The 19,320-nt window shown below is 43.9% G+C and overlaps 12 non-coding genes across 12 annotated transcripts; all 12 read right to left on the minus strand.

Moving 5' to 3' along the window:
- Positions 1–527: 527 nt before the first annotated feature.
- Positions 528–718, minus strand: LOC146559307 (U2 spliceosomal RNA). The gene has a single exon (XR_014888439.1). It is a non-coding gene; the product is annotated as a U2 spliceosomal RNA (small nuclear RNA).
- A 1,099-nt stretch (positions 719–1,817) lies between these two features.
- LOC146559308 (U5 spliceosomal RNA) lies at positions 1,818–1,930 on the minus strand. Its single transcript, XR_014888426.1, has one exon. It is a non-coding gene; the product is annotated as a U5 spliceosomal RNA (small nuclear RNA).
- Positions 1,931–3,809: 1,879 nt separating this feature from the next.
- LOC146559309 (U2 spliceosomal RNA) lies at positions 3,810–4,000 on the minus strand. Its single transcript, XR_014888440.1, has one exon. It is a non-coding gene; the product is annotated as a U2 spliceosomal RNA (small nuclear RNA).
- A 1,099-nt stretch (positions 4,001–5,099) lies between these two features.
- On the minus strand, positions 5,100–5,212 carry LOC146559310 (U5 spliceosomal RNA). The gene has a single exon (XR_014888419.1). It is a non-coding gene; the product is annotated as a U5 spliceosomal RNA (small nuclear RNA).
- Positions 5,213–7,099: 1,887 nt separating this feature from the next.
- On the minus strand, positions 7,100–7,290 carry LOC146559311 (U2 spliceosomal RNA). The gene has a single exon (XR_014888448.1). It is a non-coding gene; the product is annotated as a U2 spliceosomal RNA (small nuclear RNA).
- Positions 7,291–8,384: 1,094 nt separating this feature from the next.
- Positions 8,385–8,497, minus strand: LOC146559312 (U5 spliceosomal RNA). The gene has a single exon (XR_014888408.1). It is a non-coding gene; the product is annotated as a U5 spliceosomal RNA (small nuclear RNA).
- A 1,891-nt stretch (positions 8,498–10,388) lies between these two features.
- LOC146559313 (U2 spliceosomal RNA) lies at positions 10,389–10,579 on the minus strand. The gene has a single exon (XR_014888441.1). It is a non-coding gene; the product is annotated as a U2 spliceosomal RNA (small nuclear RNA).
- Positions 10,580–11,673: 1,094 nt separating this feature from the next.
- LOC146559314 (U5 spliceosomal RNA) lies at positions 11,674–11,786 on the minus strand. Its single transcript, XR_014888409.1, has one exon. It is a non-coding gene; the product is annotated as a U5 spliceosomal RNA (small nuclear RNA).
- Positions 11,787–13,676: 1,890 nt separating this feature from the next.
- On the minus strand, positions 13,677–13,867 carry LOC146559315 (U2 spliceosomal RNA). Its single transcript, XR_014888442.1, has one exon. It is a non-coding gene; the product is annotated as a U2 spliceosomal RNA (small nuclear RNA).
- A 1,094-nt stretch (positions 13,868–14,961) lies between these two features.
- Positions 14,962–15,074, minus strand: LOC146559316 (U5 spliceosomal RNA). Its single transcript, XR_014888420.1, has one exon. It is a non-coding gene; the product is annotated as a U5 spliceosomal RNA (small nuclear RNA).
- A 1,884-nt stretch (positions 15,075–16,958) lies between these two features.
- On the minus strand, positions 16,959–17,149 carry LOC146559317 (U2 spliceosomal RNA). Its single transcript, XR_014888443.1, has one exon. It is a non-coding gene; the product is annotated as a U2 spliceosomal RNA (small nuclear RNA).
- A 1,094-nt stretch (positions 17,150–18,243) lies between these two features.
- On the minus strand, positions 18,244–18,356 carry LOC146559318 (U5 spliceosomal RNA). Its single transcript, XR_014888427.1, has one exon. It is a non-coding gene; the product is annotated as a U5 spliceosomal RNA (small nuclear RNA).
- Between the last annotated feature and the right edge of the window lie 964 nt (positions 18,357–19,320).

A 19,320-nucleotide genomic window follows, 5' to 3' on the forward strand; every position in this document is an offset into this window, starting at 1 on the left:
TTTGTGAGTCCATCTATCCCAGGTACCTTGTTATTCTTCATTGTCTTTATCGCCTCGTATAGTTCGTGGTTTGTTATGCTCCTTTCCAAAAGCTTCCTTGCGTCCTCTGGTAACCTCTCTTTCAGAAAACCTAAAACCATTTCTTGAGCCCCTCTATCTACTTCTTCCACACCAAACAATGAACTGTAGTACTCCTCTACCATCTTCAAAATATTATCCCGTCCAGTAACCGATTTCCCTTCCCTTTTTCCTCTTTCTTTTTCATTTGAGCAAAAAAATAGGCCGAGCACTTCTCCTGTTGCATATACTCCTCCTGCATAAATTTAAACATTCTTGTTTTTGCCCTCTCCTGAAACAAAACCTCCTGTTCCTTTAATAATATATTCAGTTCCTCGCTATCTTCCCAGTTTTTTTCCTTATTTCTCTGAGCTTCTATCCCTGCACTTTCGCCGCTTGCGGCTGCTTTCTGGCTCTTGGTTTGGCCGACCTTACTTTGTTTGGCTTTCTTGCTTTTGCACAAAGTCAGCAAAGGGGGCACCGTTCCCGGAGGCGCTGCAATACCGGGTCGATGCGTGGAGCGAACGGAGCGAGCCCCTTATTCGGCTCCCTGTTCTAAAAATGCATTTAATACGTTGCCCCCAAATCGGGGGCGTATCAGATATTAAACTGATAAGAACAGATACTACACTTGATCTTAGCCAAAAGGCCGAGAAGCGATGGCGTCCCGCAGGTTCCTGGCTGAGCCGCCTTCTCGGGACACTTCTCGCTTGTGACGGTGCGCTCTTTCACTTGGCTCACAGGGAGGGAGCCGCTTCAAATCTCCGCCCACCTACAGTACTTCAGAGGCCTGCGGAGCTTCCTGGAACTGTGCGTGTAGCTGAGATATAATATACTGAGTGTGAACATTCTCAAAACTGTATTGTATATAGTTTATTTATTTTTTATTGTGTAAATTTAATTTATGTAAAACTAAGGTTCCACGTGTCACTGTTGAAGTGGGGCATTAATCAGTGTGACGCCACTTGTAAACATGTTGCGTGTGTGGGGTTTCCCAGCCAGAGCTGCATGGACTCCACACTGGTGAGGCACACTTTCTGTAGCTCCTCTCCCTGTACTAAATTATACATTTAAATTTGGTGTATTTTTCTTTGCTAACTATTAGTTCTCATGGCTAAAAGCTCCCAAAGTGTTTTTGATTGCTTTGAACGAGAAAAATAGTAATTGGAACTGCGTTTTATCTGTTACACCATCCGTTTATGTGGTCCTTACTTGTGCTAAACAGGGATGAGGAGAGGCCTGCTGTTGCTGTGTGACACTGATTTTGCTGCTGCACTTTGTCTTCTAGGTATGTGTAAATGTATAGGTTATGTTTTATGTGTATAATGAGTTCATCACCTGAGGCTGCACACTGCATAGTATTTTCAGCCATGTTGAGAAAAGTTAAAGTTGTTTGAATATGTATTGTGTAATTGATCCATCTTAGTGGGGATTTAAATATTACAAGTTATTATTAGTGGCTTCATATTTGTCTCTGTTTTACCCCACTATAACATTTGACTTTAAAGTGGCTGTTGGGAGAATCGTTGTTTTGATAGATTGTATTTTCTTTTATATATTGTAAGCAGAGCTGCATGGACTCCACACTGGGATGAGGAGAGGCCTGCTGTTGCTGTGTGACACTGATTTTGCTGCTGCACTTTGTCTTTTAGAAATAAATCCAGTTTCCAGCCAGTCTGTCGTCACAACGCAGTCAACCATTTGAAATCTGCTACACGCGCTTTCTTCTATTTCTTCTTTTGAACAACGAGGAGAGGGGCCAGCCAGACGGCAGACCCTGCCAAAAATAGGTGCAACTCCTTAGCCTCACTCTCCACAGAAGTCTTTAGTAAAAGGCGAAAGACTTGTACGTTTTGAAGAGAAGCCAGAGTGTGTGTTTCTTTGGCCTCGCAGGAAGCCGCAGTGACTCCTCGTCCCGGCTTCCGGCGTCACGGTAGGCCCTGTTTGCTTGGCTGAAGGGGCAGATCTCAGGCCCCGCCTGCTCTGCTCCAGAGTTCCACTTTGACAGGAAAGGGGTGACTGGAGAGGAGCACATATGTTACTGTAATACATCACATCCAATTTCAAAGGGATGTATTGGACATCCCTCCCACCTTTTGATATTGTCTGATACATAGTTGTTCTTTTACATATTCATACCCCCCCCCATATTAATTTAAAAATTCCCCGTGTTAGCACCTTCCTATGAGTCTGTGGCATTGGAAAGACATATGCCAAATGGAGTAGGGCAGGTAAGATGTCAGCTTTTACGGCCAAAACTTTGCCAGTTATAGTGAGCTTTCTTTTTGACCACATCCCCAATTTCTTTAAGATCTTCGCTATCTTCAAATCCCAGTTGTAATTTGCTGGATTTCCAAAATCAATGCCCAGGACCTGCATGGACCCTTCACACAAAGAAAGCCCGCAAAGCGTCTGTCTCCTACCTGCCCATCGTCCCAAAAATGTATATTTTGATTTCTCCTCATTGACCTTTGACCCCGCAGCGCTCTCAAAGGTCTGTATTGTTCGTATCATCTCCCTCACACTTCCATCATCTTCCAAGTAAAGAACTGTGTCGTCAGCGTACTGGGAGATCTTCAACACCTCCCCCCTGGCAAGGGCACTCCTCTAATTTTCTCGTTTCCTCTTATTGCACATGCTAAAGGTTCTACATATATAACATAGAGTAGGGCGGACAGGGGGCAACCCTGCCGTAGCCCTCTCGTTTGTTGTACTTCCTCTGTTAAGTGTCCATTTATCTTTATCTTGCAGATTATGTCAGTATACATCATACTTATCCAATTCAAAAATTTACCTCCTATATCAAAATTTCTCATCACCCTCCATAAGAAATCATGATTGACCCTATCAAAAGCTTTTTCCTGATCAAGTGTTACGCATATTGTTGTCAAGTTCCTCTCTTCGATGTATGTAAGCACATCTCTATGTAATTGTAAGTTCCAACCAATCTGCCTGCCCTTTACCCCGCATGTCTGGTCTGCATTAATAATAGCAGGCAAGACTCGGGCCAGGCGTCTTGCTAGAGTTCGACTCAAAATTTTGTAGTCCACGCAGACCATTGAAAGAGGCCTATAATTTGAAAGCACAGCAGGTGAGCCTTTCTTATGTAGAAAACTTATCACACCCGTCCTCATACTCTTTGGCATTCTACCCGTTTCACACATTTCTTCAAATACCTCCAACAAGTGGTCTCCGATGAGATCCCAAAAGGTGATGTAAAACTCCTTTGTGAGTCCATCTATCCCAGGTACCTTGTTATTCTTCATTGTCTTTATCGCCTCGTATAGTTCGTGGTTTGTTATGCTCCTTTCCAAAAGCTTCCTTGCGTCCTCTGGTAACCTCTCTTTCAGAAAACCTAAAACCATTTCTTGAGCCCCTCTATCTACTTCTTCCACACCAAACAATGAACTGTAGTACTCCTCTACCATCTTCAAAATATTATCCCGTCCAGTAACCGATTTCCCTTCCCTTTTTCCTCTTTCTTTTTCATTTGAGCAAAAAAATAGGCCGAGCACTTCTCCTGTTGCATATACTCCTCCTGCATAAATTTAAACATTCTTGTTTTTGCCCTCTCCTGAAACAAAACCTCCTGTTCCTTTAATAATATATTCAGTTCCTCGCTATCTTCCCAGTTTTTTTCCTTATTTCTCTGAGCTTCTATCCCTGCACTTTCGCCGCTTGCGGCTGCTTTCTGGCTCTTGGTTTGGCCGACCTTACTTTGTTTGGCTTTCTTGCTTTTGCACAAAGTCAGCAAAGGGGGCACCGTTCCCGGAGGCGCTGCAATACCGGGTCGATGCGTGGAGCGAACGGAGCGAGCCCCTTATTCGGCTCCCTGTTCTAAAAATGCATTTAATACGTTGCCCCCAAATCGGGGGCGTATCAGATATTAAACTGATAAGAACAGATACTACACTTGATCTTAGCCAAAAGGCCGAGAAGCGATGGCGTCCCGCAGGTTCCTGGCTGAGCCGCCTTCTCGGGACACTTCTCGCTTGTGACGGTGCGCTCTTTCACTTGGCTCACAGGGAGGGAGCCGCTTCAAATCTCCGCCCACCTACAGTACTTCAGAGGCCTGCGGAGCTTCCTGGAACTGTGCGTGTAGCTGAGATATAATATACTGAGTGTGAACATTCTCAAAACTGTATTGTATATAGTTTATTTATTTTTTATTGTGTAAATTTAATTTATGTAAAACTAAGGTTCCACGTGTCACTGTTGAAGTGGGGCATTAATCAGTGTGACGCCACTTGTAAACATGTTGCGTGTGTGGGGTTTCCCAGCCAGAGCTGCATGGACTCCACACTGGTGAGGCACACTTTCTGTAGCTCCTCTCCCTGTACTAAATTATACATTTAAATTTGGTGTATTTTTCTTTGCTAACTATTAGTTCTCATGGCTAAAAGCTCCCAAAGTGTTTTTGATTGCTTTGAACGAGAAAAATAGTAATTGGAACTGCGTTTTATCTGTTACACCATCCGTTTATGTGGTCCTTACTTGTGCTAAACAGGGATGAGGAGAGGCCTGCTGTTGCTGTGTGACACTGATTTTGCTGCTGCACTTTGTCTTCTAGGTATGTGTAAATGTATAGGTTATGTTTTATGTGTATAATGAGTTCATCACCTGAGGCTGCACACTGCATAGTATTTTCAGCCATGTTGAGAAAAGTTAAAGTTGTTTGAATATGTATTGTGTAATTGATCCATCTTAGTGGGGATTTAAATATTACAAGTTATTATTAGTGGCTTCATATTTGTCTCTGTTTTACCCCACTATAACATTTGACTTTAAAGTGGCTGTTGGGAGAATCGTTGTTTTGATAGATTGTATTTTCTTTTATATATTGTAAGCAGAGCTGCATGGACTCCACACTGGGATGAGGAGAGGCCTGCTGTTGCTGTGTGACACTGATTTTGCTGCTGCACTTTGTCTTTTAGAAATAAATCCAGTTTCCAGCCAGTCTGTCGTCACAACGCAGTCAACCATTTGAAATCTGCTACACGCGCTTTCTTCTATTTCTTCTTTTGAACAACGAGGAGAGGGGCCAGCCAGACGGCAGACCCTGCCAAAAATAGGTGCAACTCCTTAGCCTCACTCTCCACGGAAGTCTTTAGTAAAAGGCGAAAGACTTGTACGTTTTGAAGAGAAGCCAGAGTGTGTGTTTCTTTGGCCTCGCAGGAAGCCGCAGTGACTCCTCGTCCCGGCTTCCGGCGTCACGGTAGGCCCTGTTTGCTTGGCTGAAGGGGCAGATCTCAGGCCCCGCCTGCTCTGCTCCAGAGTTCCACTTTGACAGGAAAGGGGTGACTGGAGAGGAGCACATATGTTACTGTAATACATCACATCCAATTTCAAAGGGATGTATTGGACATCCCTCCCACCTTTTGATATTGTCTGATACATAGTTGTTCTTTTACATATTCATACCCCCCCCCCCCCCCCCATATTAATTTAAAAATTCCCCGTGTTAGCACCTTCCTATGAGTCTGTGGCATTGTAAAGACATATGCCAAATGGAGTAGGGCAGGTAAGATGTCAGCTTTTACGGCCAAAACTTTGCCAGTTATAGTGAGCTTTCTTTTTGACCACATCCCCAATTTCTTTAAGATCTTCGCTATCTTCAAATCCCAGTTGTAATTTGCTGGATTTCCAAAATCAATGCCCAGGACCTGCATGGACCCTTCACACAAAGAAAGCCCGCAAAGCGTCTGTCTCCTACCTGCCCATCGTCCCAAAAATGTATATTTTGATTTCTCCTCATTGACCTTTGACCCCGCAGCGCTCTCAAAGGTCTGTATTGTTCGTATCATCTCCCTCACACTTCCATCATCTTCCAAGTAAAGAACTGTGTCGTCAGCGTACTGGGAGATCTTCAACACCTCCCCCCTGGCAAGGGCACTCCTCTAATTTTCTCGTTTCCTCTTATTGCACATGCTAAAGGTTCTACATATATAACATAGAGTAGGGCGGACAGGGGGCAACCCTGCCGTAGCCCTCTCGTTTGTTGTACTTCCTCTGTTAAGTGTCCATTTATCTTTATCTTGCAGATTATGTCAGTATACATCATACTTATCCAATTCAAAAATTTACCTCCTATATCAAAATTTCTCATCACCCTCCATAAGAAATCATGATTGACCCTATCAAAAGCTTTTTCCTGATCAAGTGTTACGCATATTGTTGTCAAGTTCCTCTCTTCGATGTATGTAAGCACATCTCTATGTAATTGTAAGTTCCAACCAATCTGCCTGCCCTTTACCCCGCATGTCTGGTCTGCATTAATAATAGCAGGCAAGACTCGGGCCAGGCGTCTTGCTAGAGTTCGACTCAAAATTTTGTAGTCCACGCAGACCATTGAAAGAGGCCTATAATTTGAAAGCACAGCAGGTGAGCCTTTCTTATGTAGAAAACTTATCACACCCGTCCTCATACTCTTTGGCATTCTACCCGTTTCACACATTTCTTCAAATACCTCCAACAAGTGGTCTCCGATGAGATCCCAAAAGGTGATGTAAAACTCCTTTGTGAGTCCATCTATCCCAGGTACCTTGTTATTCTTCATTGTCTTTATCGCCTCGTATAGTTCGTGGTTTGTTATGCTCCTTTCCAAAAGCTTCCTTGCGTCCTCTGGTAACCTCTCTTTCAGAAAACCTAAAACCATTTCTTGAGCCCCTCTATCTACTTCTTCCACACCAAACAATGAACTGTAGTACTCCTCTACCATCTTCAAAATATTATCCCGTCCAGTAACCGATTTCCCTTCCCTTTTTCCTCTTTCTTTTTCATTTGAGCAAAAAAATAGGCCGAGCACTTCTCCTGTTGCATATACTCCTCCTGCATAAATTTAAACATTCTTGTTTTTGCCCTCTCCTGAAACAAAACCTCCTGTTCCTTTAATAATATATTCAGTTCCTCGCTATCTTCCCAGTTTTTTTCCTTATTTCTCTGAGCTTCTATCCCTGCACTTTCGCCGCTTGCGGCTGCTTTCTGGCTCTTGGTTTGGCCGACCTTACTTTGTTTGGCTTTCTTGCTTTTGCACAAAGTCAGCAAAGGGGGCACCGTTCCCGGAGGCGCTGCAATACCGGGTCAATGCGTGGAGCGAACGGAGCGAGCCCCTTATTCGGCTCCCTGTTCTAAAAATGCGTTTAATACGTTGCCCCCAAATCGGGGGCGTATCAGATATTAAACTGATAAGAACAGCTACTACACTTGATCTTAGCCAAAAGGCCGAGAAGCGATGGCCTCCCGCAGGTTCCTGGCTGAGCCGCCTTCTCGGGACACTACTCGCTTGTGACGGTGCGCTCTTTCACTTGGCTCACAGGGAGGGAGCCGCTTCAAATCTCCGCCCACCTACAGTACCTCAGAGGCCTGCGGAGCTTCCTGGAACTGTGCGTGTAGCTGAGATATACTGAGTGTGAACATTCTCAAAACTGTATTGTATATAGTTGATTTATTTTTTATTGTGTAAATTTAATTTATGTAAAACTAAGGTTCCACGTGTCACTGTTGAAGTGGGGCATTAATCAGTGTGACGCCACTTGTAAACATGTTGCGTGTGTGGGGTTTCCCAGCCAGAGCTGCATGGACTCCACACTGGTGAGGCACACTTTCTGTAGCTCCTCTCCCTGTACTAAATTATACATTTAAATTTGGTGTATTTTTCTTTGCTAACTATTAGTTCTCATGGCTAAAAGCTCCCAAAGTGTTTTTGATTGCTTTGAACGAGAAAAATAGTAATTGGAACTGCGTTTTATCTGTTACACCATCCGTTTATGTGGTCCTTACTTGTGCTAAACAGGGATGAGGAGAGGCCTGCTGTTGCTGTGTGACACTGATTTTGCTGCTGCACTTTGTCTTCTAGGTATGTGTAAATGTATAGGTTATGTTTTATGTGTATAATGAGTTCATCACCTGAGGCTGCACACTGCATAGTATTTTCAGCCATGTTGAGAAAAGTTAAAGTTGTTTGAATATGTATTGTGTAATTGATCCATCTTAGTGGGGATTTAAATATTACAAGTTATTATTAGTGGCTTCATATTTGTCTCTGTTTTACCCCACTATAACATTTGACTTTAAAGTGGCTGTTGGGAGAATCGTTGTTTTGATAGATTGTATTTTCTTTTATATATTGTAAGCAGAGCTGCATGGACTCCACACTGGGATGAGGAGAGGCCTGCTGTTGCTGTGTGACACTGATTTTGCTGCTGCACTTTGTCTTTTAGAAATAAATCCAGTTTCCAGCCAGTCTGTCGTCACAACGCAGTCAACCATTTGAAATCTGCTACACGCGCTTTCTTCTATTTCTTCTTTTGAACAACGAGGAGAGGGGCCAGCCAGACGGCAGACCCTGCCAAAAATAGGTGCAACTCTTTAGCCTCACTCTCCACGGAAGTCTTTAGTAAAAGGCGAAAGACTTGTACGTTTTGAAGAGAAGCCAGAGTGTGTGTTTCTTTGGCCTCGCAGGAAGCCGCAGTGACTCCTCGTCCCGGCTTCCGGCGTCACGGTAGGCCCTGTTTGCTTGGCTGAAGGGGCAGATCTCAGGCCCCGCCTGCTCTGCTCCAGAGTTCCACTTTGACAGGAAAGGGGTGACTGGAGAGGAGCACATATGTTACTGTAATACATCACATCCAATTTCAAAGGGATGTATTGGACATCCCTCCCACCTTTTGATATTGTCTGATACATAGTTGTTCTTTTACATATTCATACCCCCCCCCCCCCCCCCCCCCATATTAATTTAAAAATTCCCCGTGTTAGCACCTTCCTATGAGTCTGTGGCATTGGAAAGACATATGCCAAATGGAGTAGGGCAGGTAAGATGTCAGCTTTTACGGCCAAAACTTTGCCAGTTATAGTGAGCTTTCTTTTTGACCACATCCCCAATTTCTTTAAGATCTTCGCTATCTTCAAATCCCAGTTGTAATTTGCTGGATTTCCAAAATCAATGCCCAGGACCTGCATGGACCCTTCACACAAAGAAAGCCCGCAAAGCGTCTGTCTCCTACCTGCCCATCGTCCCAAAAATGTATATTTTGATTTCTCCTCATTGACCTTTGACCCCGCAGCGCTCTCAAAGGTCTGTATTGTTCGTATCATCTCCCTCACACTTCCATCATCTTCCAAGTAAAGAACTGTGTCGTCAGCGTACTGGGAGATCTTCAACACCTCCCCACTGGCAAGGGCACTCCTCTAATTTTCTCGTTTCCTCTTATTGCACATGCTAAAGGTTCTACATATATAACATAGAGTAGGGCGGACAGGGGGCAACCCTGCCGTAGCCCTCTCGTTTGTTGTACTTCCTCTGTTAAGTGTCCATTTATCTTTATCTTGCAGATTATGTCAGTATACATCATACTTATCCAATTCAAAAATTTACCTCCTATATCAAAATTTCTCATCACCCTCCATAAGAAATCATGATTGACCCTATCAAAAGCTTTTTCCTGATCAAGTGTTACGCATATTGTTGTCAAGTTCCTCTCTTCGATGTATGTAAGCACATCTCTATGTAATTGTAAGTTCCAACCAATCTGCCTGCCCTTTACCCCGCATGTCTGGTCTGCATTAATAATAGCAGGCAAGACTCGGGCCAGGCGTCTTGCTAGAGTTCGACTCAAAATTTTGTAGTCCACGCAGACCATTGAAAGAGGCCTATAATTTGAAAGCACAGCAGGTGAGCCTTTCTTATGTAGAAAACTTATCACACCCGTCCTCATACTCTTTGGCATTCTACCCGTTTCACACATTTCTTCAAATACCTCCAACAAGTGGTCTCCGATGAGATCCCAAAAGGTGATGTAAAACTCCTTTGTGAGTCCATCTATCCCAGGTACCTTGTTATTCTTCATTGTCTTTATCGCCTCGTATAGTTCGTGGTTTGTTATGCTCCTTTCCAAAAGCTTCCTTGCGTCCTCTGGTAACCTCTCTTTCAGAAAACCTAAAACCATTTCTTGAGCCCCTCTATCTACTTCTTCCACACCAAACAATGAACTGTAGTACTCCTCTACCATCTTCAAAATATTATCCCGTCCAGTAACCGATTTCCCTTCCCTTTTTCCTCTTTCTTTTTCATTTGAGCAAAAAAATAGGCCGAGCACTTCTCCTGTTGCATATACTCCTCCTGCATAAATTTAAACATTCTTGTTTTTGCCCTCTCCTGAAACAAAACCTCCTGTTCCTTTAATAATATATTCAGTTCCTCGCTATCTTCCCAGTTTTTTTCCTTATTTCTCTGAGCTTCTATCCCTGCACTTTCGCCGCTTGCGGCTGCTTTCTGGCTCTTGGTTTGGCCGACCTTACTTTGTTTGGCTTTCTTGCTTTTGCACAAAGTCAGCAAAGGGGGCACCGTTCCCGGAGGCGCTGCAATACCGGGTCGATGCGTGGAGCGAACGGAGCGAGCCCCTTATTCGGCTCCCTGTTCTAAAAATGCGTTTAATACGTTGCCCCCAAATCGGGGGCGTATCAGATATTAAACTGATAAGAACAGCTACTACACTTGATCTTAGCCAAAAGGCCGAGAAGCGATGGCCTCCCGCAGGTTCCTGGCTGAGCCGCCTTCTCGGGACACTTCTCGCTTGTGACGGTGCGCTCTTTCACTTGGCTCACAGGGAGGGAGCCGCTTCAAATCTCCGCCCACCTACAGTACCTCAGAGGCCTGCGGAGCTTCCTGGAACTGTGCGTGTAGCTGAGATATACTGAGTGTGAACATTCTCAAAACTGTATTGTATATAGTTGATTTATTTTTTATTGTGTAAATTTAATTTATGTAAAACTAAGGTTCCACGTGTCACTGTTGAAGTGGGGCATTAATCAGTGTGACGCCACTTGTAAACATGTTGCGTGTGTGGGGTTTCCCAGCCAGAGCTGCATGGACTCCACACTGGTGAGGCACACTTTCTGTAGCTCCTCTCCCTGTACTAAATTATACATTTAAATTTGGTGTATTTTTCTTTGCTAACTATTAGTTCTCATGGCTAAAAGCTCCCAAAGTGTTTTTGATTGCTTTGAACGAGAAAAATAGTAATTGGAACTGCGTTTTATCTGTTACACCATCCGTTTATGTGGTCCTTACTTGTGCTAAACAGGGATGAGGAGAGGCCTGCTGTTGCTGTGTGACACTGATTTTGCTGCTGCACTTTGTCTTCTAGGTATGTGTAAATGTATAGGTTATGTTTTATGTGTATAATGAGTTCATCACCTGAGGCTGCACACTGCATAGTATTTTCAGCCATGTTGAGAAAAGTTAAAGTTGTTTGAATATGTATTGTGTAATTGATCCATCTTAGTGGGGATTTAAATATTACAAGTTATTATTAGTGGCTTCATATTTGTCTCTGTTTTACCCCACTATAACATTTGACTTTAAAGTGGCTGTTGGGAGAATCGTTGTTTTGATAGATTGTATTTTCTTTTATATATTGTAAGCAGAGCTGCATGGACTCCACACTGGGATGAGGAGAGGCCTGCTGTTGCTGTGTGACACTGATTTTGCTGCTGCACTTTGTCTTTTAGAAATAAATCCAGTTTCCAGCCAGTCTGTCGTCACAACGCAGTCAACCATTTGAAATCTGCTACACGCGCTTTCTTCTATTTCTTCTTTTGAACAACGAGGAGAGGGGCCAGCCAGACGGCAGACCCTGCCAAAAATAGGTGCAACTCTTTAGCCTCACTCTCCACGGAAGTCTTTAGTAAAAGGCGAAAGACTTGTACGTTTTGAAGAGAAGCCAGAGTGTGTGTTTCTTTGGCCTCGCAGGAAGCCGCAGTGACTCCTCGTCCCGGCTTCCGGCGTCACGGTAGGCCCTGTTTGCTTGGCTGAAGGGGCAGATCTCAGGCCCCGCCTGCTCTGCTCCAGAGTTCCACTTTGACAGGAAAGGGGTGACTGGAGAGGAGCACATATGTTACTGTAATACATCACATCCAATTTCAAAGGGATGTATTGGACATCCCTCCCACCTTTTGATATTGTCTGATACATAGTTGTTCTTTTACATATTCATACCCCCACCCCCCCCCCCCCCATATTAATTTAAAAATTCCCCGTGTTAGCACCTTCCTATGAGTCTGTGGCATTGGAAAGACATATGCCAAATGGAGTAGGGCAGGTAAGATGTCAGCTTTTACGGCCAAAACTTTGCCAGTTATAGTGAGCTTTCTTTTTGACCACATCCCCAATTTCTTTAAGATCTTCGCTATCTTCAAATCCCAGTTGTAATTTGCTGGATTTCCAAAATCAATGCCCAGGACCTGCATGGACCCTTCACACAAAGAAAGCCCGCAAAGCGTCTGTCTCCTACCTGCCCATCGTCCCAAAAATGTATATTTTGATTTCTCCTCATTGACCTTTGACCCCGCAGCGCTCTCAAAGGTCTGTATTGTTCGTATCATCTCCCTCACACTTCCATCATCTTCCAAGTAAAGAACTGTGTCGTCAGCGTACTGGGAGATCTTCAACACCTCCCCACTGGCAAGGGCACTCCTCTAATTTTCTCGTTTCCTCTTATTGCACATGCTAAAGGTTCTACATATATAACATAGAGTAGGGCGGACAGGGGGCAACCCTGCCGTAGCCCTCTCGTTTGTTGTACTTCCTCTGTTAAGTGTCCATTTATCTTTATCTTGCAGATTATGTCAGTATACATCATACTTATCCAATTCAAAAATTTACCTCCTATATCAAAATTTCTCATCACCCTCCATAAGAAATCATGATTGACCCTATCAAAAGCTTTTTCCTGATCAAGTGTTACGCATATTGTTGTCAAGTTCCTCTCTTCGATGTATGTAAGCACATCTCTATGTAATTGTAAGTTCCAACCAATCTGCCTGCCCTTTACCCCGCATGTCTGGTCTGCATTAATAATAGCAGGCAAGACTCGGGCCAGGCGTCTTGCTAGAGTTCGACTCAAAATTTTGTAGTCCACGCAGACCATTGAAAGAGGCCTATAATTTGAAAGCACAGCAGGTGAGCCTTTCTTATGTAGAAAACTTATCACACCCGTCCTCATACTCTTTGGCATTCTACCCGTTTCACACATTTCTTCAAATACCTCCAACAAGTGGTCTCCGATGAGATCCCAAAAGGTGATGTAAAACTCCTTTGTGAGTCCATCTATCCCAGGTACCTTGTTATTCTTCATTGTCTTTATCGCCTCGTATAGTTCGTGGTTTGTTATGCTCCTTTCCAAAAGCTTCCTTGCGTCCTCTGGTAACCTCTCTTTCAGAAAACCTAAAACCATTTCTTGAGCCCCTCTATCTACTTCTTCCACACCAAACAATGAACTGTAGTACTCCTCTACCATCTTCAAAATATTATCCCGTCCAGTAACCGATTTCCCTTCCCTTTTTCCTCTTTCTTTTTCATTTGAGCAAAAAAATAGGCCGAGCACTTCTCCTGTTGCATATACTCCTCCTGCATAAATTTAAACATTCTTGTTTTTGCCCTCTCCTGAAACAAAACCTCCTGTTCCTTTAATAATATATTCAGTTCCTCGCTATCTTCCCAGTTTTTTTCCTTATTTCTCTGAGCTTCTATCCCTGCACTTTCGCCGCTTGCGGCTGCTTTCTGGCTCTTGGTTTGGCCGACCTTACTTTGTTTGGCTTTCTTGCTTTTGCACAAAGTCAGCAAAGGGGGCACCGTTCCCGGAGGCGCTGCAATACCGGGTCGATGCGTGGAGCGAACGGAGCGAGCCCCTTATTCGGCTCCCTGTTCTAAAAATGCGTTTAATACGTTGCCCCCAAATCGGGGGCGTATCAGATATTAAACTGATAAGAACAGCTACTACACTTGATCTTAGCCAAAAGGCCGAGAAGCGATGGCCTCCCGCAGGTTCCTGGCTGAGCCGCCTTCTCGGGACACTTCTCGCTTGTGACGGTGCGCTCTTTCACTTGGCTCACAGGGAGGGAGCCGCTTCAAATCTCCGCCCACCTACAGTACCTCAGAGGCCTGCGGAGCTTCCTGGAACTGTGCGTGTAGCTGAGATATACTGAGTGTGAACATTCTCAAAACTGTATTGTATATAGTTGATTTATTTTTTATTGTGTAAATTTAATTTATGTAAAACTAAGGTTCCACGTGTCACTGTTGAAGTGGGGCATTAATCAGTGTGACGCCACTTGTAAACATGTTGCGTGTGTGGGGTTTCCCAGCCAGAGCTGCATGGACTCCACACTGGTGAGGCACACTTTCTGTAGCTCCTCTCCCTGTACTAAATTATACATTTAAATTTGGTGTATTTTTCTTTGCTAACTATTAGTTCTCATGGCTAAAAGCTCCCAAAGTGTTTTTGATTGCTTTGAACGAGAAAAATAGTAATTGGAACTGCGTTTTATCTGTTACACCATCCGTTTATGTGGTCCTTACTTGTGCTAAACAGGGATGAGGAGAGGCCTGCTGTTGCTGTGTGACACTGATTTTGCTGCTGCACTTTGTCTTCTAGGTATGTGTAAATGTATAGGTTATGTTTTATGTGTATAATGAGTTCATCACCTGAGGCTGCACACTGCATAGTATTTTCAGCCATGTTGAGAAAAGTTAAAGTTGTTTGAATATGTATTGTGTAATTGATCCATCTTAGTGGGGATTTAAATATTACAAGTTATTATTAGTGGCTTCATATTTGTCTCTGTTTTACCCCACTATAACATTTGACTTTAAAGTGGCTGTTGGGAGAATCGTTGTTTTGATAGATTGTATTTTCTTTTATATATTGTAAGCAGAGCTGCATGGACTCCACACTGGGATGAGGAGAGGCCTGCTGTTGCTGTGTGACACTGATTTTGCTGCTGCACTTTGTCTTTTAGAAATAAATCCAGTTTCCAGCCAGTCTGTCGTCACAACGCAGTCAACCATTTGAAATCTGCTACACGCGCTTTCTTCTATTTCTTCTTTTGAACAACGAGGAGAGGGGCCAGCCAGACGGCAGACCCTGCCAAAAATAGGTGCAACTCCTTAGCCTCACTCTCCACGGAAGTCTTTAGTAAAAGGCGAAAGACTTGTACGTTTTGAAGAGAAGCCAGAGTGTGTGTTTCTTTGGCCTCGCAGGAAGCCGCAGTGACTCCTCGTCCCGGCTTCCGGCGTCACGGTAGGCCCTGTTTGCTTGGCTGAAGGGGCAGATCTCAGGCCCCGCCTGCTCTGCTCCAGAGTTCCACTTTGACAGGAAAGGGGTGACTGGAGAGGAGCACATATGTTACTGTAATACATCACATCCAATTTCAAAGGGATGTATTGGACATCCCTCCCACCTTTTGATATTGTCTGATACATAGTTGTTCTTTTACATATTCATACCCCCACCCCCCCCATATTAATTTAAAAATTCCCCGTGTTAGCACCTTCCTATGAGTCTGTGGCATTGGAAAGACATATGCCAAATGGAGTAGGGCAGGTAAGATGTCAGCTTTTACGGCCAAAACTTTGCCAGTTATAGTGAGCTTTCTTTTTGACCACATCCCCAATTTCTTTAAGATCTTCGCTATCTTCAAATCCCAGTTGTAATTTGCTGGATTTCCAAAATCAATGCCCAGGACCTGCATGGACCCTTCACACAAAGAAAGCCCGCAAAGCGTCTGTCTCCTACCTGCCCATCGTCCCAAAAATGTATATTTTGATTTCTCCTCATTGACCTTTGACCCCGCAGCGCTCTCAAAGGTCTGTATTGTTCGTATCATCTCCCTCACACTTCCATCATCTTCCAAGTAAAGAACTGTGTCGTCAGCGTACTGGGAGATCTTCAACACCTCCCCCCTGGCAAGGGCACTCCTCTAATTTTCTCGTTTCCTCTTATTGCACATGCTAAAGGTTCTACATATATAACATAGAGTAGGGCGGACAGGGGGCAACCCTGCCGTAGCCCTCTCGTTTGTTGTACTTCCTCTGTTAAGTGTCCATTTATCTTTATCTTGCAGATTATGTCAGTATACATCATACTTATCCAATTCAAAAATTTACCTCCTATATCAAAATTTCTCATCACCCTCCATAAGAAATCATGATTGACCCTATCAAAAGCTTTTTCCTGATCAAGTGTTACGCATATTGTTGTCAAGTTCCTCTCTTCGATGTATGTAAGCACATCTCTATGTAATTGTAAGTTCCAACCAATCTGCCTGCCCTTTACCCCGCATGTCTGGTCTGCATTAATAATAGCAGGCAAGACTCGGGCCAGGCGTCTTGCTAGAGTTCGACTCAAAATTTTGTAGTCCACGCAGACCATTGAAAGAGGCCTATAATTTGAAAGCACAGCAGGTGAGCCTTTCTTATGTAGAAAACTTATCACACCCGTCCTCATACTCTTTGGCATTCTACCCGTTTCACACATTTCTTCAAATACCTCCAACAAGTGGTCTCCGATGAGATCCCAAAAGGTGATGTAAAACTCCTTTGTGAGTCCATCTATCCCAGGTACCTTGTTATTCTTCATTGTCTTTATCGCCTCGTATAGTTCGTGGTTTGTTATGCTCCTTTCCAAAAGCTTCCTTGCGTCCTCTGGTAACCTCTCTTTCAGAAAACCTAAAACCATTTCTTGAGCCCCTCTATCTACTTCTTCCACACCAAACAATGAACTGTAGTACTCCTCTACCATCTTCAAAATATTATCCCGTCCAGTAACCGATTTCCCTTCCCTTTTTCCTCTTTCTTTTTCATTTGAGCAAAAAAATAGGCCGAGCACTTCTCCTGTTGCATATACTCCTCCTGCATAAATTTAAACATTCTTGTTTTTGCCCTCTCCTGAAACAAAACCTCCTGTTCCTTTAATAATATATTCAGTTCCTCGCTATCTTCCCAGTTTTTTTCCTTATTTCTCTGAGCATCTATCCCTGCACTTTCGCCGCTTGCGGCTGCTTTCTGGCTCTTGGTTTGGCCGACCTTACTTTGTTTGGCTTTCTTGCTTTTGCACAAAGTCAGCAAAGGGGGCACCGTTCCCGGAGGCGCTGCAATACCGGGTCGATGCGTGGAGCGAACGGAGCGAGCCCCTTATTCGGCTCCCTGTTCTAAAAATGCGTTTAATACGTTGCCCCCAAATCGGGGGCGTATCAGATATTAAACTGATAAGAACAGCTACTACACTTGATCTTAGCCAAAAGGCCGAGAAGCGATGGCCTCCCGCAGGTTCCTGGCTGAGCCGCCTTCTCGGGACACTTCTCGCTTGTGACGGTGCGCTCTTTCACTTGGCTCACAGGGAGGGAGCCGCTTCAAATCTCCGCCCACCTACAGTACCTCAGAGGCCTGCGGAGCTTCCTGGAACTGTGCGTGTAGCTGAGATATACTGAGTGTGAACATTCTCAAAACTGTATTGTATATAGTTGATTTATTTTTTATTGTGTAAATTTAATTTATGTAAAACTAAGGTTCCACGTGTCACTGTTGAAGTGGGGCATTAATCAGTGTGACGCCACTTGTAAACATGTTGCGTGTGTGGGGTTTCCCAGCCAGAGCTGCATGGACTCCACACTGGTGAGGCACACTTTCTGTAGCTCCTCTCCCTGTACTAAATTATACATTTAAATTTGGTGTATTTTTCTTTGCTAACTATTAGTTCTCATGGCTAAAAGCTCCCAAAGTGTTTTTGATTGCTTTGAACGAGAAAAATAGTAATTGGAACTGCGTTTTATCTGTTACACCATCCGTTTATGTGGTCCTTACTTGTGCTAAACAGGGATGAGGAGAGGCCTGCTGTTGCTGTGTGACACTGATTTTGCTGCTGCACTTTGTCTTCTAGGTATGTGTAAATGTATAGGTTATGTTTTATGTGTATAATGAGTTCATCACCTGAGGCTGCACACTGCATAGTATTTTCAGCCATGTTGAGAAAAGTTAAAGTTGTTTGAATATGTATTGTGTAATTGATCCATCTTAGTGGGGATTTAAATATTACAAGTTATTATTAGTGGCTTCATATTTGTCTCTGTTTTACCCCACTATAACATTTGACTTTAAAGTGGCTGTTGGGAGAATCGTTGTTTTGATAGATTGTATTTTCTTTTATATATTGTAAGCAGAGCTGCATGGACTCCACACTGGGATGAGGAGAGGCCTGCTGTTGCTGTGTGACACTGATTTTGCTGCTGCACTTTGTCTTTTAGAAATAAATCCAGTTTCCAGCCAGTCTGTCGTCACAACGCAGTCAACCATTTGAAATCTGCTACACGCGCTTTCTTCTATTTCTTCTTTTGAACAACGAGGAGAGGGGCCAGCCAGACGGCAGACCCTGCCAAAAATAGGTGCAACTCCTTAGCCTCACTCTCCACAGAAGTCTTTAGTAAAAGGCGAAAGACTTGTACGTTTTGAAGAGAAGCCAGAGTGTGTGTTTCTTTGGCCTCGCAGGAAGCCGCAGTGACTCCTCGTCCCGGCTTCCGGCGTCACGGTAGGCCCTGTTTGCTTGGCTGAAGGGGCAGATCTCAGGCCCCGCCTGCTCTGCTCCAGAGTTCCACTTTGACAGGAAAGGGGTGACTGGAGAGGAGCACATATGTTACTGTAATACATCACATCCAATTTCAAAGGGATGTATTGGACATCCCTCCCACCTTTTGATATTGTCTGATACATAGTTGTTCTTTTACATATTCATACCCCCCCCCCCCCCCCCTATTAATTTAAAAATTCCCCGTGTTAGCACCTTCCTATGAGTCTGTGGCATTGGAAAGACATATGCCAAATGGAGTAGGGCAGGTAAGATGTCAGCTTTTACGGCCAAAACTTTGCCAGTTATAGTGAGCTTTCTTTTTGACCACATCCCCAATTTCTTTAAGATCTTCGCTATCTTCAAATCCCAGTTGTAATTTGCTGGATTTCCAAAATCAATGCCCAGGACCTGCATGGACCCTTCACACAAAGAAAGCCCGCAAAGCGTCTGTCTCCTACCTGCCCATCGTCCCAAAAATGTATATTTTGATTTCTCCTCATTGACCTTTGACCCCGCAGCGCTCTCAAAGGTCTGTATTGTTCGTATCATCTCCCTCACACTTCCATCATCTTCCAAGTAAAGAACTGTGTCGTCAGCGTACTGGGAGATCTTCAACACCTCCCCCCTGGCAAGGGCACTCCTCTAATTTTCTCGTTTCCTCTTATTGCACATGCTAAAGGTTCTACATATATAACATAGAGTAGGGCGGACAGGGGGCAACCCTGCCGTAGCCCTCTCGTTTGTTGTACTTCCTCTGTTAAGTGTCCATTTATCTTTATCTTGCAGATTATGTCAGTATACATCATACTTATCCAATTCAAAAATTTACCTCCTATATCAAAATTTCTCATCACCCTCCATAAGA

Source organism: Mchenga conophoros, linkage group LG14 (assembly GCF_057382185.1).
Source record: "Mchenga conophoros isolate Kocher_MC1m ecotype Shallow Benthic linkage group LG14, M_conophoros_male_GT1.1, whole genome shotgun sequence".
NCBI lineage: Eukaryota > Metazoa > Chordata > Actinopteri > Cichliformes > Cichlidae > Mchenga > Mchenga conophoros.